The following is a 27,615-nucleotide window of genomic DNA, read 5'->3' on the forward strand; positions in this document are numbered from 1 at the left end:
ACTGCGAGAGGGCTGTACAAGCAATGATCACACGCACGGCACAGCGGACACACCAGGACCCGCGGTGTTGGCCGTCGAATGGCGCTAGCTGCGCAGCATTTGTGCACCGCCGCCGTCAGTGTCAGCCAGTTTGCCGTGGCATACGGAGCTCCATCGCAGTCTTTAACACTGGTAGCATGCCGCGACAGCGTGGACGTGAACCGTATGTGCAGTTGACGGACTTTGAGCGAGGGCGTATAGTAGGCATGCGGGAGGCCGGGTGGACGTACCGCCGAATTGCTCAACACGTGGGGCGTGAGGTCTCCACAGTACATCGATGTTGTCGCCAGTGGTCGGCGGAAGGTGCACGTGCCCGTCGACCTGGGACCGGACCGCAGCGACGCACGGATGCACGCCAAGACCGTAGGATCCTACGCAGTGCCGTAGGGGACCGCACCGCCACTTCCCAGCAAATTAGGGACACTGTTGCTCCTGGGGTATCGGCGAGGACCATTCGCAACCGTCTCCATGAAGCTGGGCTACGGTCCCGCACACCGTTAGGCCGTCTTCCGCTCACGCCCCAACATCGTGCAGCCCGCCTCCAGTGGTGTCGCGACAGGCGTGAATGGAGGGACGAATGGAGACGTGTCGTCTTCAGCGATGAGAGTCGCTTCTGCCTTGGTGCCAATGATGGTCGTATGCGTGTTTGGCGCCGTGCAGGTGAGCGCCACAATCAGGACTGCATACGACCGAGGCACACAGGGCCAACACCCGGCATCATGGTGTGGGGAGCGATCTCCTACACTGGCCGTACACCACTGGTGATCGTCGAGGGGACACTGAATAGTGCACGGTACATCCAAACCGTCATCGAACCCATCGTTCTACCATTCCTAGACCGGCAAGGGAACTTGCTGTTCCAACAGGAAAATGCACGTCCGCATGTATCCCGTGCCACCCAACGTGCTCTAGAAGGTGTAAGTCAACTACCCTGGCCAGCAAGATCTCCGGATCTGTCCCCCATTGAGCATGTTTGGGACTGGATGAAGTGTCGTCTCATGCGGTCTGCACGTCCAGCACGAACGCTGGTCCAACCGAGGCGCCAGGTGGAAATGGCATGGCAAGCCGTTCCACAGGACTACATCCAGCATCTCTACGATCGTCGCCATGGGAGAATAGCAGCCTGCATTGCTGCGAAAGGTGGATATACACTGTACTAGTGCCGACATTGTGCATGCTCTGTTGCCTGTGTCTATGTGCCTGTGGTTCTGTCAGTGTGATCATGTGATGTATCTGACCCCAGGAATGTGTCAATAAAGTTTCCCCTTCCTGGGACAATGAATTCACGGTGTTCTTATTTCAATTTCCAGGAGTGTAGCTTCTAATAGTTACATAAAGATTAAGAGGCTTGCAAGAGATTGACTAGCTTGGAGAGCTGCTGCAAACCAGTCTTTGGACAACGACCACAACAACAACAACGAAGACGACGGCGTTGTACAGTACCAACCGATGTGGCATAGTTGTCCAGACGCTAAACTCATTTTGGAAAGAACTTGGGTTTCAATCCACGTAGGATCACCGGATTTAGAACTTACGTAGTTTCCATTAAAAGTAAAACATCGTCTTGCTCGCAGCTCAACCCAAAAATTTGAATATGATCGTTTGTCGTTGATGCTGCTTGTGTATTGAATTATGTTATAATTTTACCTTACAAGGCTGAATAGAGGCAATTCCCAACGCTCCAATAGCAGAAAGTATTCGTTGTGACAACAGAGAATGGAAGTTGGTTCTTTCAAGACACTAAGCAGCGAAGCATCACCATATCACTAAATCACTTTGCCCCTCACATTGTTAATGAGAAGCAGTTGATATGGCTATGAGAAGTGATCTTCGTCTCGTTTGGCTACACTGGACACATTCATGTCATTGACGGAGGTGGGATGGAACTGGTCCGTCCTAGAATTGACCTCCCGAGTAAGCATTTAGATAGTCTACCAACTGTTCCGTGTTCAAGTTCTTCTGATGAGGATCCTCGCAGCCGATAGTGCTGTCATATTATAATCTGACAATATCTGGCATCGAATAGGAAGGCAGGTAGCTATCTTCCATATATGAAAATAGGGATGCATCACAGTGAGTCTATTGGAAACTAGACTTTTCTCCATGGCTTCGCCCATGTATGTGTGTAACACATACTGAGCACTCTTCTTCTTCCTCCGCCTCTTCCTTCACCCCCTGCTCTGCCTCCTCTCTGTGTCCACCTCTTTCTCCCTTTGGCTATCCATCTCATTCTCCCACCTCTCTCTGTCTATCCCCTCCTCCCCACTCTGTCTCTTCACCTCTTTCTTCCCCTGTCTTTGATATTTTCCTCCATCCGCTCTCTGACCGTATCTTCCTCCCCTCCGTCAGACCATATCCTCCTTCCCCTATCTCTTTCCGTCTTTGCTCTTTGCTTCTCCATCTTCCTTTTTCACCTGCTGTAATTCGCCTTCTCCATTGTTGTTTGACCTTGCTGATTATTTCGCTAGCCGGTTCAGTAATTTGGAAAATGAGTTTAATTATGAAGTCGCACAATAATTCTCGCCATGAAGCAGCGTCTTGACAATAGCAATATACACGTGGAAACAATGCCACAGAATATTAGTAAAATGTAAGTGATATTTAACACGAGACTGTCTGCAACAACGAGACAAGGCGCGTACATTCACGAGTGAGCTGGCTGATCTAATTCCCTCAGTGTCACCTTGTTTTGCTTTTGTTGATGTTCATCTTATCTCCTTGTCAGAAGACGCTGTCTATTCCGTTAAAATGCTCTGCCAAGTCCTTTGGCGTCTGTGACGGAATCAGACACCTCAAAGCTTATGTTTCTTATCCCTGAACTTTAATTCCTACTACGAATTTTTCTTTGCTTTCCCTTACTGCTTGCTCATTGTAAAGATTGAATAACATCGGGAATGGGCTACGACCCTGTCTCACTACCTGCTAACAATTGCTTTCTTTTCTTGCCGCTAGACTCACAGCTGCCTCTGGTTTCTGCACAAGCTGTAATTAGCCTTTCGCTTCCGAATTTTACTACTGGTATCTCCAGAAGATCAAACAGAGTATTCCAGTTAATATTGTCAAATGGTTTTTCTAAGTCTAGAAATGCTATAAACGTAGCTCTTCCTTTTCTTAATCTGTCTTCTAAGAGATGTCGTAGAGTCATTACCGCCTCGTATGTTCCTACGTTTCTCCAGAAGCCAAACAGATCTTGCTGCAGGTAGTTTTCTGTCACTTTTTCCATTCTCCTGTAAATAATTCATGTTAATTGTTTTACAACCATGTCTTATTAAAGTGATAGGTCGGTAATATTAACACATGTCGACATCTGCTTTCTTTACAATTGGAATGATTACGTTCTTCTTGAAGTTTGAGGGCCGGCCGCGGTAGCCGAGCGGTTCTAGGCGCTTCAGTCCGGAACCACGCGACTGCTACGGTCGCAGGTTCGAATCCTGCCTCGGGTATGGATGTGTGTGATGTCCTCAGGTTAGTTAGGTTTAAGTAGTTCCTAGATCTAGGGGACTGATGACCTCCGATGTTAAGTCCCATAGTGCTCAGAGCCATTCGAAACATTTTGAAGTTTCAGGATATATCGGCTATCTCATGCATCTTGCGCACCGGATGAAAAAGTTTTGTCCACGTCTCACAGTATGATAAATGGAGCAGGGTGCTGTGCTGCATCGAGTCAACCGAGGTCATTTCCTGCATCTTCTGTGGTATTCACTAACAAAGGTCAGCTCCGAATCAGTCTTACCGTAAATACTTTCTGAGCTGGTTTTATTTTGACCACCCTGTACAAGCAGCGAATGTATTGAAATATTTCTTTCATGAAACTAATCTTCGGACTGAAGATCCCAACAACATGTGATGCTCAAGCTGCGCACGCCGCGGACACTGACTGTCGCTCCGATCCTGTAATTCTGTAAACTACTGCTGGAGACAATACATAATGTAGGAGTCTTAGAAGTAATTAAAAAATTTAATTACAGAAAAAATAAATGGCCTGATTATTATAAGGAACGTCACAACTTTAGGGTAGTGACGGGACGATTTCACCATTTTACTGCTCAATATTAACTTAGAAGGTAGTTTAAAGAAAGGAAAACCCGATTTTATAGCGCATATAGATTTGTAGAAAGCTTTTGACTGTGTTGAGTGGGATACACTCTTCGAAATTCTAAAAGCTGCAGAGATTAAACGTAGGGAGCGAAAGGTTCTTTATAATTTGTATGGAAAACAGACTGCTGTTGCAAGGTTCGAAGGACATGAATAGTGAAGCAGTAGTTGAGAAGGGAATGACAAGGTTTTAGCCTGTTCCCGACATTACTTAATCTGCACAAGCTATAAAGGAAACCAAGGGGGAATTTCAAAAGGGAATTAAAGATCAGCGAAAACAAATTAAAAATAAAATAAAAAATACAAAAAATAAAAAAGTAAAATGGGTTTGTCGATGACATGTAATTCTGTCAGACACAGCAGGTGACTTCGAAGAACATTTGGAGAGAATGGATAGCGTGTTGAAAAGAGCTTATAAGATGAATATCAATAGATGTGAAACAGGGTAATGAAATGTTGAGTTAAATCAGGCAATGGGAGGGAATTATATAAGGGAATAAGATACTAAAAGGAAGAGATAAGTTTGTGAAGCATAATAACTGCAGCCTCCGTATAGCAACAAAATGATTTCTGAGAGAAGAATCTGTTAACATCTAATACAAATTTAAGTTCTTGGGAATCTTTTCTGAAGGCGTATGTCCGGAATGTGCCCTTGAACGGAGCTGAAACGTGGACGATAAGCAGTTCAGACAGGAAGAGAATAGAAGCTTTTGAAACAGGGTGCCAAAGAAAAATGCAGAAGATTCGGTAGGGTGATCGAGCAGCTAATATGATGGTATTATATCGAACTTGGGAGAAAAGAAATTTGCACCACACCCAGTAAAAAAATTAGGGGATCAGTTGACAGGAAAATCCTGGCGCATCAAGGAACAGTCAATTTGGTAACGGAAGGATGAGCGGGGTGTACAAACTGGAAACGGAGACCACATGATGAGTACAGTAAGCAGGTTCAAAAGTATGCAGGTTGCAGCAGATTTGAAGACATGAAGTGACGTGCACAGAATAGACTGGCGTGGAGACCAGCACCAAATCCGTCTTCGGCTGAAGACCACAACAGAAACTTGTTCAAATCGAGCGTGTGCTCCCTCTCTAATAACTTCGACGTCGACTGAACGTCGGAAGCTTCCTTGCTTTGTTACCGTCAACGATACATGAACGCAGCGACCGATCTGACATGTCAGTGTTGGGCTCTTTGAAAATCTATTTACAAAGATTGAAAATCTGATGGGTACAGCGTCCGTGATGCGAGTTACTGCAGCTGTAAACCGTGCGGCAGACAGAAGCGTTGTTGTCAGTTGCTCCGCACGTACGCCTCCTGCTGATCACGAGTAGCGAGTTGCGCCTCCAGTGTGAGGTTTCGTCCCTCCCTCCTCGTACCTGGACGTCATTAGGCAGAGCCGTCAGAGCGGCAGGCTGCTATTAAGGGATCAGTCGGTATTGTGCGTTGATTCTCTCGCCCCTCGACCGGCAGACAGCGGTCCTGCCAATAAATGGAAAGCCGAGAGCAGGAGAGCCTCACGCCACACCAGTAACAAAAGGCGAGGATCTGCCGCTAAGAACACCGAGATCACAGCACCGCCCACAAAAACTGCACGCCGTCGGCACAGCGCGGAGCGTGGCGGGAACAGTGATATGGCGCTCACCTTCTGAACAGGACTCGTCGATTTCACTTGGATCGTATCATTTTCTTTGAGGCTCCATTGTTTGTCTGAGATGTTATATTTACCATATCATACTAGGTGTACATCTCCGTCTCTCTCTACCCCGAAACGACTGTTTTTGCAGTATATTAAAAGCTATTTGGATTAATGGAAGGGAGAGAAAGAAAAAAAGAAAGAAAGAAAGAAAGAAAGATAGAGAGAGAGAGAAGACCCAACAAACAGTGGGCCTTTCAGCACGATATCTTTTAGTCGACGTGAGAGCGTAAGACTCTTTGTCCACTGGAACAACACAACTGCAACGGGACAACACATCTTTTGCACTTGGAGGAGAGTCTCGTTTTACGTTTTTCATACTTTGGCGCAGCTACACAACCGGAAAAAAAATGCAACACCCTCAAAATCATTTTATTTTATAACTAATCTGACAGGTAGTTCTTCACTGTAGAAGTAAACGATAACAAAAGCACTACGTCATCAGGCCACATGTGACCCACAGGGACCATCCGACCGCCGTGTCATCCTCAGCTGAGGATGCGGATAGGAGGGGTGTGTGGTTAGCACACCGCTCTCCCGGTCGTTATGATGGTTTTCTTTGACCGGAGCCGCTACTATTCGGTCGAGTAGCTCCTCAATTGGCATCACGAGGCTGAGTGCACCCTGAAAAATTGCAACAGCGCATGGCGGCCCGGATAGTAACCCATCCAAGTGCCGGCCACGCCCGACAGCGCTTAACTTCGGTGATCGGACGGGAACCGGTGTATCCACTGTGGCAAGGCCGTTGCCGATAAACGATATCAAATGGAGATCAAATAAAACACACGTGTCACAATGAAGGATGCCCAAACAATCGCATCGGCAGACAGTTTACCTCCCTCTGGCGGCAAACAGGCGAGTATTACCCGCACACAAACGAATAATATCCTGTGATAGACTGTCCCAGGCATATTTATCCTTTCGATGCATTTCAGAAATGGTTCTTGTAGGGTCTTTAGAATCGGTAAGTTCGCGCTTCATCATATTCTGTTCGTGTTCACTTGGCGAGAGAGATTGTGATTTTGCTGAGCCGGGCAGTGTTTTTACACCATGAACAACACGTTGCGTCGCAGCAACCGTTATGTGGACGTCCATCCTTCTGCCAAAAAAGCTCATCATCTTCCTGCCGAAACAAATGGCAGTACTAAGGGGATAACAGCTACTAAGGGGATAACAGCTTGTGCAACATAGCGAGCACTGGTTACTTTATCGAGAAGATCCATCAGATGTCACCGCTAGCTGTAACTGATTCCGCTCCCCCTCTCCCCCACCAGACCATGAAGACTGGGATGGGAGCTGTGTGACGTGGGTGAATGCACGCCGGAACAGGCAGCTCACCAGGTCTACACCATACTCGTCTGTGTTCATCACTCGCATACATACAGAACATACTCTCATCACTGAAGACAACTGAGCGCCACTGGATTCTCCAGCAACTTTTTCATGGCAAGAGTGTAGCCATGCTTGCTTGGTGGTGTTGTGTTGTCAGTGGTAGCCTGGCCAGAGGCAGCTGTGATCATAATTCTGCTGCAAGCATATGGTTCCCAATGGCCCTTGATTAATTAGTGTGTGTAACGTGTGCCTGGATTCTATCCCTGGACAGTGTTCGGACAATGGGTCGATCTTGGCGTGCATATTTACTACTCTCATGTCCAGAACCTAGTCTACAGCTGTGGGAATGTGTCACAGTCGTGACGTACCACGGACATATTGTGCCCAACATTTGCAGCAATCCGCCAATACGTCTGTCCAGCTTTCCCCAGACCCACAATGCGACCCCGTTCATTGACTTGAAGCTGTTCACCAGAAGTACTGACTCGATAGTGGGGCATGGTTGTACCTGAGGACAGATGTTGTAAACAGTGTTCACCTCTAAACTCAGCACAGTTACTGCCTGCAGGTTCAAATCAAAGGACGCACAGAGAGACCTCCTGAATGCTACCTGATCGCTGACAAATGAATCACTTACACTCAACCCCTGGGTATGCACCGTATTATACTATCCGCCACTGAACACATTATTTAAGTGTCGTATTTTGCAATTGACGATCTACTACAAAACCTGGTGTTTTTCAGACTGCTCCTCATCTACAAGTCATTCAGTTCATAATGTTTCTGTTTGTGTACTGAATCTAAAGGAAGCTTCAACGAAAGCGGAAAGTTCAGATTCATCCCTTCATTTGCTGTAATCACCCACATTCATCTTTCTTATTATAGGATGTCGAAAACCTCTTTCCGTAGCTGTCTGAAAATATTTGTCCAATCATTACAAGGAAGGACACAAACTAACAGTAAAATATCTCAGTTCAAGGAAGCGTAATGCTAATGTAAGGTGGCAGCTTGAATGAATGGCCGGCCGAAGTGGCCGTGCGGTTAAAGGCGCTGCAGTCTGGAACCGCAAGACCGCTACGGTCGCAGGTTCGAATCCTGCCTCGGGCATGGATGTTTGTGATGTCCTTAGGTTAGTTAGGTTTAACTAGTTCTAAGTTCTAGGGGACTAATGACCTCAGCAGTTGATTCCCATAGTGCTCAGAGCCATTTGAACCATTTTTTTTGAATGAATGTTAATTTCGCACCTCACATGATATTTTGAACATCACAACAAGTAGAGGAATATGTCACCTGACGTCATGCACGATACGGTAGTTTTTCATGAATCACAGTATTTATTAGGTCATCTCTCTTGGTATGCGCGTGTTGCACAAAGATATATTTTTGCAAGTACATTCAGTGGTGTACGTGAGTGGTGTGTGCAAAACGTGTAGCAAGTAGAATTAGTAGTAAAGAAGTGATAACTGAAAGGTCATGCCTGTTACGAAAATTTTACTGCATGAACAATGGAAATAAAGCAAAAGTTTCCTCCTTTCATAAGTTTGTTGGGGAGGGGGGTTAGAGGCGGGGCGTGTCAGCGGGAAAGAGTGTTGTAAAGGCCTGAAAGTTAGTGTAAACTTGGTTGTCAGTCACTAAGTTCCCTCATTCTCAAATACTGGATGAATATAGTCTAGCTGTTTGCGTGTCGTGAGCTGCGCGTCTTTTTCATTCCCTGTCTCACTCGCTTGGGGGATCAGTGGTACTTTACCTTACAGTAAATGATTTGTGTAGGATATCAAGTTGGTTGAAATCGATCCGGTAGTTCAAGAGGAGATATTAAAAGATAGAAATGACCACACATACATACATCCGCTTCTGTCTGTGTTAGTAATAAATGTGTAAATCTGTCATGTATGTCTGTTCGTCTGTTTGTACACGGTTGTCCAAAGCTACCAGAAGAATTTTCATGGGACTTCCGCAAGTAACTTGAGCATTACTTCGAGCACCACACAGGCTTTATTTCATCAAAAACCGATCACTGAAATAAATTTTCATCCATCTAGTATTATACATGTGAAAGTAATTTCGACGGTTGCGTTTCTATTAGTAACTTCCTATTTCGAATCCGCCGAGAGGATTCGTCCCGGGGATCACGACGCTTTTCCGCCCGGAAAGCAGTGCGTTAGGCCGCACGGCTAGCCGGGCGGGCTATTTCGATATAACTTGACATGGAGATATTTTGAACCCTGCTGAACAATGCAGCTGGTTTTCAAACTGTTTTTCGAGGTACTTATTAATCTAAAGAATATTATGTGACTTACGGAAAAAAATATTTATTCTCTGCCTTTTGACTTTATCGTATTTGTGAAAATGCGTATAAAGTTGATATGTGTTACCTGATATTATTCCAATACAATCTTTGAACAATACTCAGTATGTTTATATTTCCACAGTATTTGTTGTATGTTGTGTACCTACCACAATAACGTGATTCACAGATGCGCTTTCCTGCCCATGCCCCTCTGTGCACAATGTTGGGCAGCCAAACTGCACATGCCCGACCCATGGTGCACTGGGTCAGCTTGGGAGCGGGGAGAGCAGGGAGCACATTGCGAGCTATCGTTACCCGAACAGGCAGGCAAGCGACGGCGGCTAATGTTATTGTACGTACAGTTGCTTACTTACCTTCAATCATCATAACAGAACTACTGATACGCTAGTGCCGCCACATGTAATGATTAACAGCTGCTCCGTTTCTTGAAACAAATGTCTTTAGCTTTTACTGCAACCGAGTCCACTCTTCACGATCGAACCAACATCTCTATCTCCAGACGTCTACCTACTCTAATTACTACTCATAACGTACTGAAATGGTGCCGGTGACACCCGACAATACTTCCTTTGCCGGAAAAGACGCGTAGCATGCCGAAGGTTCCAAAATGTCAAATTCGCTAGCTAGCGCACACTAACCATCGAGTACTACACGGAAGCGCCAAAGAAACTGGTATAGGCATGCTCATTCAAATACAGAGATATGTAAACAGGCAGAATACGGCGCTGCGGTCGGCAACTCCTATATATGTCAACAAACGTCTGGCACAGTTGTTAGATCGGTTACTGCTGAGACAATGGTAGGTTATCAAGATTGAAGTGACTTTGAACGTGATGTTATAGTCGGCGCTCGAGCGATGGGACACAGCATCTCCGAGGTAGCGATGAAGTGGGGATTTTTCCGTACGACAATTTCACGAGTGTACCGTGAATATAAGGAATCCGGTAAAACACCAAACCTCCGACATTGATGCGGCTGGAAAAAGATCCTGCAAGAACGGGGCCAACGACTACTGAAGACAATCTTTCAACGTGACACAAGTGCAGCCCTTCCGCTAATTGGTTCAGATTTCAGTACTGACCCATCAAAAAGTATTAGCGAGCGAACCTTTCAACGAAACATCATCGATGTGGACTTTCGGAACCGAAGATTGACTCGTGTACCCTTGATGACTGCACGACACAAATCTTAACGCATGTCTGGGCTCGCCAACACCGACATCGGTCTGTTGGTGACTGGAAACATGTTGCCAGGACGGACGAGTCTCGTTTCAAATTCTATCGAGCGGATGGACGTGTACGGGTATGGAGACAGCCTCAGGAATGTATGGACCCTGTATGTCATTAGGGGACTGTTGAAGCTGTTGGAGGTACAGTAATGGCGTGGGGAGTGCGCAGTTGAAGTGGTATGGGAACCCTGATACGACTCTGTCGGGTGATGCGTATGTAAACATCCTGACTGATTACCTGCATCCATTCATGTTCATTGTGCATTCCGACAGACTTGGGCAATTCCAACAGGACAAGCGACACCCCACACGTCCAGAATTGCTACAAAGTGGCTCCAGGAACAGTCTTCTGAGCTTAAACACTTCCGCTGGCCACCAAACTCCTCAGACATGAACATTATTGAGCATATCTGGGATCCATGTCAGTATGCTTTCCGGAACAGATCGCCACTCCTTGTACTCTTACGGATTTATGTACAGACCTGCAGGATTCATGGTGTCAATTTCCTTCAGTACTACTTCAGACATTATTCGAGTCCATGCCACGTCGTGTTGCCGCTCTCGGTGGCCTTACACGATATTAATGGTTCAAATGGCTCTGAGCACTATGGGACTTAACATCTATGGTCATCAGTCCCCTAGAACTTAGAACTACTTAAACCTAACCAACCTAAGGACGTCACACGACACCCAGTCATCACGTACACGATATTAGACAGGTGTACCAGTTTCTTTGCCTCTTCAGCGTAGTGCAGCAAACATAATACTCTTAACGCTCTCTGAGTCCCGGGGTAGGGCACTTCCCGATTTATGGAAATTGATAAAAATATGGCCAGATGGTTCAAATGGCTCTAAGCACTATGGGACTTAACATCTGAGGTCATCAGTCCCCTAGACTTCGAACCACTTAAACGTAACTAACCTTAGGATATCACACACATTTATGCCCGAGGCAGGATTCGAACCTGCGACTGTAGTGGCAGCGCGGTTCCGGACTGAAGTGCCTAGAAAAAATGTGTCCAGAAATTGTTACTAGCGGACGGGGCATGAATTCCTCACAGGCTGCGAGAAAACAAGTATAAACATGAGAAAACAACGCACGCTCGTGCCTCGCCAGCAGCGGCGGCGGCGCCATGCAAATGTGAGGCTGGATTTCGCGCGCCCGCCGCGCTGCGTCGAGGGAGGGGTACTTGTCCGTACCACAGGTACTTGTCCGTACCACAGCTCTCAAGATGCAAACGAGCGCGGCTAGGGGCGCCTGCGGAACAATGAGCAGTTAACGTCGGCGCGCAGGTGCACCGGCGCCCCCCAATAACGATAAATAAAGCGCGCGTACACTAGACGCCGTCGTGTACGAAACCACGCAGCGGCCGCGACGAAACGGTCTGCTGACGTAGGGGCAGAGGAATGAAAGTCGCCACTCCTCACGTTGCACGGCAACTTTCTACATGGCTATTGTTAAGGACCTCCACACCCTTCCGACGGATGGAAGCGACGTGTCACCGTGTCGTGCGATCTATCTAGAGGTCGTACGTATGCGGACAAACCGCAGATCGCAGTGATCGGTCGCTGGTCGCTCCGAGTTACCATGCAATATGATGAATCGCATGTGATGCGTAGCAATATCAAAGTTTGTAATGAGTAAAGTACACCACACTGCTGTAGTATTACCAATACCATCTAAAACAGCGAAAAGGATTTTGGCAATGACCTGCTGGTTTATTTGGAGAGGGAACATCTTCAAACCTCAGTTCGCAACTGCAACCCTACCGCGACTCCAAGTAGGACTTGACTGTTAAAAACATCCACCCACAATCTTCATTCATGCAACCAGCGAAAGGCTGCAAATCGACACGAATACAATAACGAATGTATTATTTGCTTCTCTTTATCCTGGTGATAGAACGCCACCGGGGAGCGAATGTCAAACAAGCACTGAACTAACCTATGTTCGCAGTTATCATTTGGAATTAAGTTATATAGCTCTAGATGCCCAAAGCCTCAAAACGAGCGAATTGTACCTTGCTAAGACTGACAGATGACGCATCCGATACAGACAAGACCATGTGGAAGAAGATCACAACACAGTGCTTCCGTCCAAAGCTATCGACGTGTGGTATGAAGTTGTCAATGAGATCACTGCTACCGGCGAGAAACTGCATAAAATCCATCTCAGACCAAAGCCATATTGTGATAAATGTCATTTTATCGACTCACTTGTACGTAAGTTTACTTGCAGAAACTAAAACGAAATATGGTTCCGGGATAGGAAAACGTTGGCGTCATAACTGGAACAAGCATACCCTACATAACCAATGTGCACATATAGGAACCTGATTGGAATTTCTTTCCCAGTGCTGAAGATAACAATTACGCACAGCTCATCGGAAATTACGTATTTTACACCATCATTCATAAAAACAAATCCATATTTTTTTTACAATATTTGTCAGCTGGACGCCACAAGTTACTAAAATCTCCAAAATATAAAGTTTTGGTCCGTTTATTTTGATACTTTTATCATTGCACTATGTTATTTGTTGTGTCCACACGCTAATGACCAGTAGTGAAATGAAATGTCGTGTGGCTAGGGCCTCCCTGGTGCAAGTTATTCGAGCTGACGCCACTTCGTCGATGAGGATGAGATGATGATGACTAGGACAACACAACACCCAGTCCCTTAACGGACTTGTGCGTAGATGAGGATGAGAAGATGATGACTAGAACAACACAACACCCAGTCCCTGAACGGAGGAAATCTCCGACCCAGCCGGGAATCAAACCCGGGCCCCTTGGCATGACATTCCGTCCCGCTGACCACTCAGCTACCGGGACGGACATGGCCAGAAGTAATACAACATAACACACGGGCATGAGTAGAAAAGTTTTGCTTCGAGATTGAGGAGTAACAATTTCTTTTGGTTTACGTTGAATGAAAACACTTTAATTAATGGCGGAGGCAGCCAACGCCGACGCAGTCAGAAAAAGAAATAAAAAGGTTGATACACCGGTTCCCGTCTTATTACCGAAGTTAAGCACCGTCAGGCGTGGCCAGTACTGGGATGGGTGACGCTCCAAGTACGCTGCGTGCTGTCGACAATTTTTTCTTTGGCTTTACAAAAAAATGGTTCAAATGGCTCTGAGCACTATGCGACTTAACTTCTGAGGTCATCGGTCGCCTAGAACTTAGACCTACTTAAACCTAACTAACCTAAGGACATCACACACACCCATGCCCGAGGCAGGGTTCGAACTTGCGACCGTAGCGGTCGCTCGATTCCAGACTGTAGCGCCTAGAACCGCACGGCCACTCCAACCGGCTTTGGCTTTACAGCAAAGAGGACAAGAGAGGTGGTGGCTAAAGTCCCTGATTACCAGTCTTAGCACGAATGTCATGGATTAAATTCCAAACCTCACCACTGTGTCTCATAAAGTGAGAGAATGCGACACTGTTGATGACGATCCGTCGGTTGGAGACATTAAGTTCGATGGCAGCCTTGGTGCACTTCGAGAGGAGAACGCTATGTCCCGGCACTGGGTTTCACACTTTCCCTTCCCTCATCACGAACGTGACACATGCACCCATTCCAGTCACGTACACTTAACCGTTACTCGCATAGCTCTCATACTTCGCGAAGGGTAGGAAAAATTGTTTTAATTTCCCCTTAGGTTTCTCTATTCATGCCATTCGGCTTTACTGTGGCCGTATTGCTGCCTGGCCGCGACTCCTTCGTCTCGTTACTAAGAATGGATGTGTTATTTTGTTTTGTTTCTCTTTCCCCACAGTCAATAACAACTTTACGCCAGGATTTATACTTATTCAGCGACCATGAGTCATTCTTGAAAGAAAATTTGAGAGCGGAATCGCCGTTTATATCAAGACACAATAAAACATATACCTTTCGGTTTTCAAGTCTGAGTGGTGTAAGTGGAATTGATGGAGAGTTAACACTATTAGTTACGATACACAGCTCTCCATGTTATGATTCTGAGTTCTTTATGAGTCTACGACACGCATTACTGAAATTTTTAACTTCTAAACAGAATGATGCATCGTAAAATTAATTGGACATTCAAATTTAAATATTCAGAGCAAATCTATTACACAGTTGTTCTCAAGTTCCTTGTCATTTCACGTAATTTAACTCTCAGTCATACAGGTTTAATAAGAGTAATGCTAATTATTAAATGTGAAGAAATATTCATCTTAAATGAAGCTTCGTGTGAAATGTTCAGCACAATTAGACGTTTGAAATTATCACAAGTCCTCTAAAATATTAAAGTCCTGTCACTGTGCTTCTGACGGATGCCTACGTAGAGTCAAAAGCTGGCCTACGATGCCTGTGGAGTCTAAGTCTTTGAGACGATGGACGAACACTGCAGCTTGTATTCTCGGCGGCAACTGGGGACTGTACACGACTCGGCGTACTCAAGGGAACTGTCCGCCGTAGCTCAGTGCTCCGGTATTTAACGATGGTTCAAATGGCTCTGAGCACTATGGGACTCAACTGCTGTGGTTATAAGTCCTCTAGAACTTAGAACTACGTAAACCTAACTAACCTAAGGACAGCACACAACACCCAGCCATCACGAGGCAGAGAAAATCCCTGACCCCGCCGGGAATCGAACCCGGGAACCCGGGCGTGGGAAGCGAGAACGCTACCGCACGACCACGAGATGCGGGCATTTAACGATGCATCGACCAATCACTATCCACACACGTAATGCCCGAGGGTTGGCTGTTGCGGTCTCTGCCGGACCTCGCTATTGCTCGAACTGCCAACCCATGCGACTGTTGCGCTACGAATGTTTCGGGCGCGGCTTATTGACTGTGGTGCTGTACTCTCTGTAGTCGTGAGTACCGTCACAACATTAATCAACCTTTCTCTTATTGACAACATTCGCACAGACGCATTGAGATTGCCAAACAAATTGTGCAAATACTTACAGTTAAACTATAAGACTTGTGAATGAAAAAAAGAACTGAGGACTGTTAATTTAAAAACGAATTGTATTAGTGCACTGGAAAGACGTACACAACCCACTTGGCGCCAGTGGAGAACGTAATATATTCTGCAAAGTAACCTACAGTTGTCAAACAAAACAAGTTTATTTGTTTGAATTACATCGCCGCAACGAGCGTCGTGATTAGCACACTGGAATCGCATTCGGGAGGACGATGATCCAAACCCGAGTCCGACCATCCTGATTTAGGTTTTCGGTGATTTCCCTAAATCGCTTCACGCAAACGCCGGAATGGTTCCTTTGAAAGGTCTCGGCTGACTCTTTCCCCATCCTTCCCTAATCCGATGACACCGACGGCCTCGCTGTTTTGTTCACCCCCCCCCCCCCCGGCCCCACCCCCCACCAAATGAACCAGCCAATCTTAGTGATATTGGCGTCATTTGCCTCTACATAAGTCTTTGCGTTATCATAATGATTTCGGCCTTAAGCCATTATCAAGTACAACAATGTTGGGGCCGCGCGGGATTAGCCGAGCGGTCTGAGGTGCTGCAGTCATGGATTGTGCGGCTGGTCCCGGCGGAGCTTCGAGTCCTCCCTCGGGCATGGGTGTGTTTTTCCCTAGGATAATTTGGGTTAAGTAGTGTGTAAGCTTAGGGACTGATGACCTTAACAGTTAAGTCCCATAAGATTTCACACACATTTGAACATTTTGAACAATGTTGGATATAATTAGACTTGGTTAAATTAAGTCATCGACAATATGGATTGAAATTGGTGTCCCAGCGTGTAGGGAAGTACAAAATCACAGAAATGTATGGAAGGAAGGTAACAAACTCGTTTTCGAGCCATAAAACATTTTAGCCGCAGAATGAATATGAATGCAGAAGTTACATGTTCTGTGAACTGTGTCTGAAAATACGCTATGGAAGTTAATGGTTGACTGATAAGTCTTGACAATGACTTCACTTAAAGTCCAATTATACCCAACACTGTTGTATCTGATAATGACGTCAGGTCGAAATCATGATAGTAATGTAAAATAAAGAAGTTTGTACTGTCAAATGGCAGAAATATCATTCAAACATTACTACGTGATTGTGAGCTAAAAATATGAAAATGTTACAAAAAAAATTAATAAATTACAAGACTCGTTTTTCGATTTATTTTCTGCGAGTATTCGTTGGGGCACGGAGATCAAATGTCAGTGTTACTAAACATTGTATTTCACTTTCCGTAGCAGAACTTCTCGACACAGTGGCTGTGCGCAGTACTGATTGAAATTGCTTGGCAAATCGCTCGTGTGTGGCGGGACCGAGACCGATTGCAGGGGATATCGCTTGCCACGGATCGTTGCGATCCGACGCTCATGTGTGGTTCCCTTTAAAGGCCTACGGCGACATTCAACGGTACGAGTAATAACACTGATTTTGGGGATGAAGTTCCGCGCCGCTATGGTTGTTTATTTTCAAAAGAAAATCAAGGAGTATTGTACCAGTTTAATTCTCATAGCACTGCAAAGATGAGTGATACAGATATTCAGGTCAGTGTTGTTGAGACACAGCTGAAATCGCTAAACGGGAAAAAAGCTTCAAATTCGATGAAATTCCTATCAGAATTTACATCGACTTTAGGATATGGGTGCATGAACCCGTCTTTTCACCATAAGTCAACTAAAGATACAGATTACACTACACTCGTTCGTCCTCTGTTAGAATATTGCTGCGCGGTGTGGGATCCTTACCAGGTGGGATTGACAGAGGACATCGAAAGGGTGCAAAAAAGGGCAGCTCGTTTTGTATTGTCACGTAGTAGGGGAGAGTGTGTGGCAGATATGATGCGCGAATTGGGATGTACAGCAAAGACGTTTTTCGTCGCGGCGAGATCTATTTATGAAATTTCAGTCACGAACTTTCTCTTCCGAATGCGAAAATATTTTGTTGAGCCCAACCTACATAGATAGGAATGATCATCAAAATAAAATAAGAGCAATCAGAGCTCGAACAGAAAGGTTTAGGTGTTCGTTTTTCCCGCGCGCTGTTCGGGAGTGGAATGGTAGAGAGATAGTATGATTGTGGTTCGACGAACCCTCTGCCAAGCACTTAAATGTGAATTGCGGAGTAGTCATGTAGATATACCTAAGATACCTCGGGAAAAAGAAACCATTCCCAAAAGTTGGAAAAAAGCACAGCCCACACGTCTACAAGAAGGGTAGCAGAATTGATCCATAAAACTATCGTCCAATATCTGTGGCACACGTTTGTTGTAGAATCTTAAAACATATACTGAGATCAATTCTAGTTTCAAGTCCAATTGCTTGAGTATAACTGAAAAATAATGTTAAAAAACACGTAAATTCACTCATTCCACATAGTTTCGATGAAAAAATCGGTCAAATTGTTTATGGAACGTGTAACCATCTGAGGAATCATGATACTCCCAAACGAATTGTTTTGATCTGCTGATGCTAGTGATCTAGGACCTCTCAAATGTTTTGGGATGTCTGTCACTGTACATCTTCCTCTTAGGAAGTGAAACAATTGAAATGCGGTCGTCAGCCAGATGTGTTGCCGTGTATAGTCTCAACTGAAAGGTACATGTTACGAAGACGCAATTGCGCTTATTTGGCGTAGCATCTCGTACGGACAATATGAAAACCCGTATTTCCTTTCACTTGAGGGCTGTGAATTCCCGTGTCCACGCAAGGCCATTTCCGACCGTCATATTACACGGAAAGCTAGGAAGACAGAGATCAATCCTTTTGAATTTCGACAATCCCTGTTTGCTCCTTTCGCGGGAAGAACATTGAAAACTGCGGCAGTGGAGAGTACAATAGCTCCGCTGCCACTCTGCGAACTTTTGACGATGCTGAGTGCCGTGCCACTCTGTAGGAAATATTTGCTTTCCGCTTCTAACAGGCAAGACCAACGACCCGTTCGTGGATCATGTTTTTCTTAGAGGTCCCAAAAGATGAGAGCCTGCACTTGCAGTATTCGCCTAAAATTTTCAAAATACTCTCTTTGAAAAATAAATTAGGTAGAAGAAGAACGGCGCTTGGACACCGTGGTTGTTTTGTCAAGGAGGGAATTGCAGCATAAATACTTCAGTAACTAGAGTAGTATATTAATACAAATAAATTAGTATCTACAAAGAATTTTGATGAATAAACGTTTTTCTGCAGACGTTTGCGACTTAAAAGCATATAATGTAGCATTAAAGGTATAACTATTTCTTTACTATTAATGATTTTACGAACTGGTGAGAATAAAAAAAAGAAAAAAAGGAGGAGCAGAATTTACATTTGGCGGTTCCGCTTTTAAAATCTTCTTTCTCTTTATGACGATCAGTTTGATTTTAAGGCGATCCAACACAAAGAAAAATATAAAAACCCTTATTACATTGATGACATACTTTGCTGTTACATTGTTGTCCGTCTACGCTGACGCGTGAGGTCGCCGTAGCAGTTCTGTGTACTGCCCCGCAATGACGTGTAAGGCCTTCGTAGCGTTGTGATAGGGATACTGATAAATTTATGTTGTTTCCAGTTGGTAGTAGTCTAGTTGTTACAAATAAAAGTTTTTTGCTTATAAGGACACATTTATATTAACCCTCAGAGTCGAACAATATAAAAAACATACTTTAAAAGTTTTTCATAGATCTTTATGATCATAGTAAGCAAAGAATACAAGAAATAGTATCAAAAACTAATCAGTCAATTAGTTTAGGAAGGTGACTTCACATTGGAATCCTATTTAAAAATTTTTCCAAAATAGCTTTCATTGTCATAATAAGCAACGAATACAAGAAGAAATTGGGAAAAAGTAAACAATAAATTATTTTAAGGAGGTAGTTTCACTTTGGAACCACTGGCACATACAGCTTTCAAGCACCCGTCATTTCGTGACATATTTGAAAGCAACTGCGCATTTTTCTAGACACAATCCCACATCTAGAAAGTCCCAATAACTCATAATGCCTAAACAAATTATAGTTCTAAGCAATAACCAGGAAGGGTCCAAAAAGTAATAAATTTGTATCAAGAGTACATACTGCTCCAGAGGTTTCATTTCGAAACCACTCATAAAAGCAATAATACAAACTCGAATTTACGATACAGTACCTTTAGAGATACTTACTTCCATTGTCAATGATATCAATATAATCACTATAAAAAACACATGTCACAACCTCCTATAATCACGTAGCACAATCTCCGCGCCGAATCTTGCTTTGAACACTGTGACTGCTACAATGCACTACGTTTGTAGGAGTACCTCACTGTACCACTAGATATCTCTGTCTTGCAGTAGCATTGGTGGTTTCATGCAAAAGGCAGTAGTAATAAAAAAAATGATGAAATGGTCGTTTCACGCAGAAACCGCTCTTACTCAAAGAGTTGGAAAGAACGCATTTGTTTATTTCACTTTTGAACTTCCCATCGAAGCGCCTCATTAGCCGAGCGGTCTAGGGCGCTGCAGTCATGGACCATGCGGTTGGTCCGGCGGACGTTCGAGTACTCCCTCGGGCATGGGTATGTGTGTTTGTCCTTCGGATAATTTAGGTTAAGTAGTGTGTAAGCTTAGGGACTGATGACCTTAGCAGTGAAGTCCCATAAGATTTCACACACGCACAGACACACATTTACGGTGGTGGCGTGACATACCGCGGACGCCACGAGTGAGTGCGGTGATAAACAGAAGAAACAGAAATTCAGCGCATTCAAGGATTTAAATGTGTGATGTGCACCCGTATTGTCAGTGTTTTTGATAGTGGTTTTTATGATAAGTAGTACATTTGCACTCGCAAGCACAATGATAGTGGACGCCATTCAGCTATAGCAGGAGCTGCACTGTCCAGTCACATTAATGTGACCACGTGTCAAAAGCTCGTGAAACCTGTTTTAACAGCGTGAACCACTGTGAGACCTACAGGAAGAAAGTCAACGATGTTCTGGAAGGTACCGACAGGGAAGTGGAGCCATACCAACTCCAGTGCTTTGGCCAGCTGCGCTGAGTTCCTCGACTGAGAATCCATGGCGCTAACAGCACTATCATGACTGTCTCACAAATCCTAGACTGTGCGTGCATCCAGAGTTTTCGGTTGTTAGGAATGTTGGGATGTGCGGTAAACCAACCCTGGTGCTCTCCAAACCAAGGACGTTTGTTTGCATTTTCCTGCTGGTAGATGCCATTGTGTCAAGGAAAAACAAACTACATGTAGGGGTGGACATGAACCTCAACGACAACTGAATTCTTGTGTTGATGAACTGTGCATTCCAGAAAAGCGAGATTACTGAGGTTATGCCACGATAACATCCCTCAGACCATAACGCATGCAGGGCGTTTGCTTTCAGACATTTCATACCGTACACGGCAACGGTCATTTGTCTGATGGAGTATGGAACGTGATGCATCTAAAAAGACCACCTGTCACCAATCGGTGCACCTCCACTTGGGTTACTGGCGTGCAAGTTACAGCTTTCGTCGCGCGATGAACATGGGTGCATGAACCAGGCGCCCACACGCAGCAACGTTCGCTGAGCGGTCGTTGAGGAGACACTGTTGATAGTCTCTTGGCTCCTCTGAGCTGTGAGTTGCTCAACAGTTGTAATTCTATTCGCCCGTACATATCTCCATAACCGTCGTTCGCCTGTGTCATCTGTGGCATGTGGTGCACCATAGTTGCCACTCCGCCGGTTTTGGATAGCGCCATTTTGCCATGCACAGTTTACTCTAATTACAGCGTCACTCGAAGTTACAAAATGGTTCAGATGGCTCTGAGCACTAAGGGACTTAACTTCTGAGGTTATCAGTCCCTAGAACTTAGAAGTACTTAAATCTAACTAACCTAAGGATATCACACACATCCATGCCCGAGGCAGGACTCGAATCTGCGACCGTAGCGGTCGCGCAGTTCCAGACTGTAGCGCCTAGAACCGCTCGGCCACCTCGGCCGGCACTCGAAGTTACAAACGAGCCGTTTAGGATATGCTTCCACCCTTGCCCTAAAGAATTATCATGCCATTTTTGATGTCAGATGAATCGCTCTGTCTTCGCACTACAACATCGACTACATTGTTTTCCGTGTTCTCGCGTCCCTACGCGCTTTTTGTACCCTCTACTGCTAGTGCTTCCACCTGCCGTCTGTGAGTAGTTATTACGTGTTGATGTCGACCATAGGCTGTCGTCACATTACTGTGACTGGACTATGTATAACATGTGCAGAGACTACCACATCACAATGTGACGTCCCTGAATTTCTGTACAATCGTTAGTCACAGCATATTTTACCGCTGACTTTTTACCGTGTTTTACTTGAAACAGATTGTACAGTAGGTCGAAAACAAGTATCCTTACCTCCTATACTCCAAATAGTCTTAGTATTATGTATAAAATAGCTTCAAAAAAAATTGTGTGTTTATGCCTAAGGGACCAAACTACTGAGGTCATTGGTCCCTAGATTTACACACTACTTAAACTAACTTACGCCAATAATAACACACACACCCATGCCCGAGGGAGGACTCGAACCTCCGGAGGAAGGGGCCGCGCAGTCAGTGACATGGCGCCACAAACCGCACGGCTACTCCGCGCTGCTAGCTTCAAAAGTATGGCTACTTTACAAACGAGCTAAATTCCTATGATCAACTTTTTTTTTCTGAAAGGAGCATTCTCAAGTATCAATGAATGCAATGTGTGTAATCTGTGCGCCTTGAGCGACACTATCTCAAGAAATACATTATTTCTAAATTTAATACTTGACTTGTGTTAAACATAAGACTGTAACTGTTAATGAATAAATTATAACTGAATTTCAAATTTTTAAACTCAGTGCAATGGTAACACGAAATATTGAAAATCAAATTTTTTTGCTCCTGGATGCTGTTAGTTAGGCAACCCCCAACCTTGGAGCCGCGTGAGCGTGTTAGCCATTTAGTAGCATAGATGAAGAAAAAATTACAGCTGCAGGTAGTATTAAATCAGTCACGCAATTACTTCTATATCTGTTACAAGCCTGAGAGACCTCGCAGCACAGTATTAAAACAATAAAACAAAGACTTTTTTTATAATATAAACATCCTTGCTGCAGCCTACGTGCCCTGTGCGTTAACGCGACCTTGATCGAGTCGACCCAGCAGCACAGTTAACACACTGAAAACCGGTGACGAATGCCTCTGCATTTCCTAGTTGTCGACGACGTTACTCAATTAGACGAAAGGAGATGCGACGCAGGATGCCACGCGCAGATGTCTGCTGAAACTCTGATTCGTTAACATTCCGCGGCGGCCGCTTTTTAGGTGTGTGTGTGTGCGGGGGGAGGAGGGGGGAGGGGGGAGGGGGGGAGGAACGAGTGGGGGAAGTCTGAAGGTGAGGAACTGTCGGATAGATTCATGGCGTCACTCCGAACACGGATGCGCAGAGCTGCAGCGGTCGTTAGGCGATGGAGGGCCGGTATCCAAATCATTGCGAGAGCGATTGGCGCTGGCGAGAACACGGCAAGCGCCATAACCCGCTTTCCAGAAACTTCACTCATTGGAAGAGGAGTCAAAATAAGTGAACAGGTGTCTCGGCTTATCGCCGGCCGCGGTGGTCTCGCGGTTCTAGGCGCTCAGTCCGGAACTGCGAGACTGCTACGGTCGCAGGTTCGAATCCTGCCTCGGGCATGGATGTGTGTGATGTCCTTAGGTTAGTTAGGTTTAAGTAGTTCTGAGTTCTAGGGGACTGATGACCACAGATGTTAAGTCCCATAGTGCTCAGAGCCATTTGAACCATTTGTCTCGGCTTATCCATGGGTGTCCGACCGTTTCTGAAGAAATCACGGACAAAGTTTCGAAGATAATTTTACCTTCAAGCGAGGAAAAATTCCAGTCGGAGCGATGGCGCAGTGGGTAGCGACCTGGTTTCCCACTTTTGTCTCCTTGTCGTTAATGTAAATCGGGAACAATAGAGCGCCTGTAACACTTCCTTGGGGAACGCCAGATATGTGGTTAGCACACCGCTCTCCCTGCCGTATGTCAGTTTACGAAATCGGAGCCGCTATTTCTCAGTCAAGTAGCTCGTCATTTTTCCTTAGAAGGGTTGTCACTCTGTGGAGGAGGAGTCAGAATAAGCGAACACGTGTCTCAACTTATCCGTAGATCCTTGGCCGTTGGCCGTTTCTGATTAAACGACAGTCAATGTTTTCGACGAAATTCAGATGGTGTTTGGCGCGCGATAAGCTCAGCTCATCTCGTCTCGTAGCGGCCTCTCACTTCTGCGTCCCGCGGTCTAAGCCTGTTTATTGTTCTCAGTCACTTTAATTTCAATTTTTCATTAGCTACCAATGTACGTACAAGGAAACTACACAAATGTTTCTTATTGAGTTAGGGTATTCGTTATAGTAACTGTAGAACTACAGCTGGGTTTCATAGTAACTGTCATACAATTGTTATTTCTATTCAGTGTATAAAAGGCAGTGTCCAGACTGACTAACTCGCTCAGTGAACGCCCCGCGCAAGCTGCTAAGGACAGAAACTTTAAATTTGGAGAGGGTGTTTCGAAGTTATAGCCCTACGAGGGTGAAACAGGGGATGAAAAGTTTTTTCGAAAATATACCGCTATTAAGGCAATTTTGTAGCCATTTACGAAAATTGGTATTTGCGTTCTCAATCAGAAAAAAAGAAAAAATTTTTCAGCATTTTTGAAAATTTAATCCCTATGAGGGTGAAACAGGGTGTGTAAGATTTTTCAAAATAAATCATTATCAAATGATTACTAAAATATTTTTAAAGCTACATTGGTATTGGTACTTGACTTCTCGGTTACAAATAAAAAAATAGTTCCAATCTTTTTGGAAATTCAACCCCCAAGAGGATGAAACTGGAGATGACATATTTTATTAAATATTTCATTATGAACGCATCTTCAAAGCTAAATCGATGAAAATTTGCATTTCGCTTCTCGGTTAGAGTTAAAAGAAATACGTTTTTCACTGTTTTTGGAAATTCAACTGTTAGGGGAGTGAAATAGGGCTACACTCACTGCCTCGTCATCGCTACAGCTAAATATAGAAACTTGAAATATGGAGAGCGTGCGGATGTTCAAAATGGTTCAGATAGCTCTTAGCACTATGGGACTTAATATCTGAGGTCATCAGTCCCTAGAACTTAGAACTACTTAAACCTGCGACTGTAGCGGTCACGCGGTTCCAGACGGAAGCGCCTAGAGCCGCTCGGCGACACCGGCCGGCGTTTGGGGATCAACACATACATTCATAATAAATGCTCTAAATGTTCTCCTCTTGCTTCTCAACACGTATGCACTCATCGAATTCTGGACTGTCGCATACTTTCCTCCTCTACCTATCAATCTGTCATGATAGGCACCAGCGAGTGCCTCTCTAACACTGATACTCAAAGGTGTTAGAGCTCCATGATGCATAAACTACATGTTCTTTTTATTATTCGCAGGGTTGTTTCTTCTAGAAGGTCGTGGAGGGTGTTCTGAAAAAGTCCCTGTAGAAAGCAGCTGTAAAACGTGCTGGGAGAAGGCATGATCCTACCAAAGAATCACTCAATTCCAGCCCATACATTAATCTCAAACTGATGCTGATGTCTAGCTTCTACTGCAGCATGAGGATTGCTATCGGCCCATATATGTTAGTTGGGGAAACTTGTGATTCCATCTTTTCCAAACACTGCTTCGTCTGTCAGAAAAACTGATGGGACAAACAACAGCTTGGCAATTTGTGCAAGGAACTATCGGCAAAAATCCTCCGTGGTGTGTGATCAGCAGGCGTAAGCCCTTGTGAACGTTGAAAATGGTACGGATACATCAGTTGCTCGTTAAGTGTCCTCTATGTTGAACTCGACGATATGTGAGATGCCAGGACCACTTGTCTTGCGCTCATACCTGGCTGTTCTTCGCCAGTTAACACAACGTTCTCTTCCTGGTAAGGCGTATGAGCAACACGTGGTCATCGACGGTCAACAGTCTGTGGTGTTACGGATCCTGTCTCGGCAACGTGACAATACACAGCAACGAAAGTTGGGTGACACTAATGTCTTCGGTCCGCAAGCGCCGTCTGATACAGCCGTGCAACCTCGTATCCTTTACTATTCGCGCGGTTGTACATAAAAGTCATGTCATTATGCTCATGACATTAATAGCTGGCCATCTCTGAACGGAGCACTTTCAGTTAATTCGCTACCTGTAGTACATGTACGCAATGGACACGTTGAAAGTACACGAATGATGAATGTAAACAAGTCCCCTTGACAACACAATGCCATCTAGGACACAACGAGTCAAACGGGTACATAGGTAAGTATATTTGTTGGGATGTACCTGGAAAGCCGCCGAATGCCAACTTTCATTAATAACTCGAAAACGAAGGGTTTTCGCACTTGGATTTGTAAGACCTTTTCTTTGTTGTTTTGGTGTAACGAATCATTCCCCAAAGATTGTAAAAGTATTTTTAAAACACCTGTAAAGAGCTGTATCCTGTGTGTCGAATATTACTACCAAAAAGCAATAACGCAGCGTTCTTAGGTTGTGCTCGTGTCTGGTGCTCTCTTGCGTTCCTTCTAGTGAAAATGCTTGTTCACAGACACAAACGAATCGTTGCGAACACCAGGCCTCACTTGTTATTTTCGTTACTGAACGTCATTATTCATGTAGCCATTATACGTAAAAACATTCCAGTTGTGGGTATAAACGCGTTCTTAAATGCGGAATTTGAGTGGGATCTCTTTTTTAAACAGATTTCTCTCTTCTACAAATTGATGAACAGTCACTGTGGCTGTACTGCAAAGACTCAACTAAATATTCCAAACTGACTCGCCACGCAGTTGCATTGGCGAGGCGTGGTCTCACACTGCAGGTCGTCGTAGGGAAGTATCTGCTTTTCGGACACCTGCCACAGCCCTGTTAGAAACCCACGGTTTAACACTGTCGGCTGTCGAATTACCGGAGATTTGTGGTATGGCAGAAGCAGTAGCGTGTGAAGTGAAAAAATTGCAGGGTTGTGAATACTGCCAACTACGCCCGAGATGGACACAAAGTGCATGAGCGGAGAGTGTGTGTGTGTGTGTGTGTGTGGGGGGGGGGGGGGGGTAGTAAACAAGGCGAGTGACGACATGTGTTCGGTGCTCCTTGTCACGGAAGACTGGGAATAAGAAATAAGATTCTTCACGCATATGAAAGAATATAGACAAGTAACGAAACATTTCTTTTGCTCCGAGTCCGCTGAGCTTAACGAATTTAAAGTATACGAAAGCTACCGACTCCGTCCAAGTCAGACAAACTGTGTCTGGGAGAGAATACATGCGAGCAACGAAAGTTTTCGAAGCGCCTTGTGGCAGGCAAGGCCTCCGACACCTCGTAGTTGGGGTTGCCTGATCTCATGGGTTAGATCAGCCACGAGGCACCCCACCCAGCTAAATACGAGGGTTGCCCAGAAAGTAAGTTCCGATCGATCGCAAAATGGAAACCACAGTGAAAACCAGAAACATTTTATTTGCAACAGTTAGGTACACCTTCCACCGACGTCTCTACATAGTCGCCGCTCCAACTTCGAGTTTTGTCGTAATGTTGTATCAGCTTTCCAAAATCCTACTCATAGAAAACAGCTGCCTGTGCTGTCGGCCAGTTATCTGCACTTGTCTGCAGCTCGTTGTCCGTGGAAAAATTTTGTCTTCATAGCCAGCGGTTGTTGATAGCAGATATGAGACTCAGGGGGAGCCAATAACGGACTGTGTTGTGGATGATCAAACACCTCTCGTCGGAAACGCTGCAGGAGCGTCTTCATTGCCCCTGCAGTGTGCGGCCGAAAATTGGCATGAAGAAGGAACTGCTCGACAGTTGTGTTATGTGGGCTGCATGACACAGGCGAAATCTCTAACCAGGCCCTCATACTTGGTGGGAGACGCTATTCCCTACGCATCTTCACGTGCTCACTGTTCACTCAAAACTGAA

General features: G+C 45.0%; 1 protein-coding gene and 1 pseudogene across 1 annotated transcript in view; both read right to left on the reverse strand.

Annotated features, from left to right (window-relative positions):
* LOC126195601 (probable basic-leucine zipper transcription factor K) overlaps positions 1–27,615 on the reverse strand; it is a 778,093-nt gene that overhangs the window by 633,004 nt on the left and 117,474 nt on the right. The gene's annotated exons all lie outside the window — the stretch shown is intronic.
* LOC126195986 (5S ribosomal RNA) lies at positions 6,461–6,578 on the reverse strand (annotated as a pseudogene).

The sequence above is a fragment of the Schistocerca nitens genome, chromosome 7 (assembly GCF_023898315.1).
Source record: "Schistocerca nitens isolate TAMUIC-IGC-003100 chromosome 7, iqSchNite1.1, whole genome shotgun sequence".
Taxonomy (NCBI): domain Eukaryota; kingdom Metazoa; phylum Arthropoda; class Insecta; order Orthoptera; family Acrididae; genus Schistocerca; species Schistocerca nitens.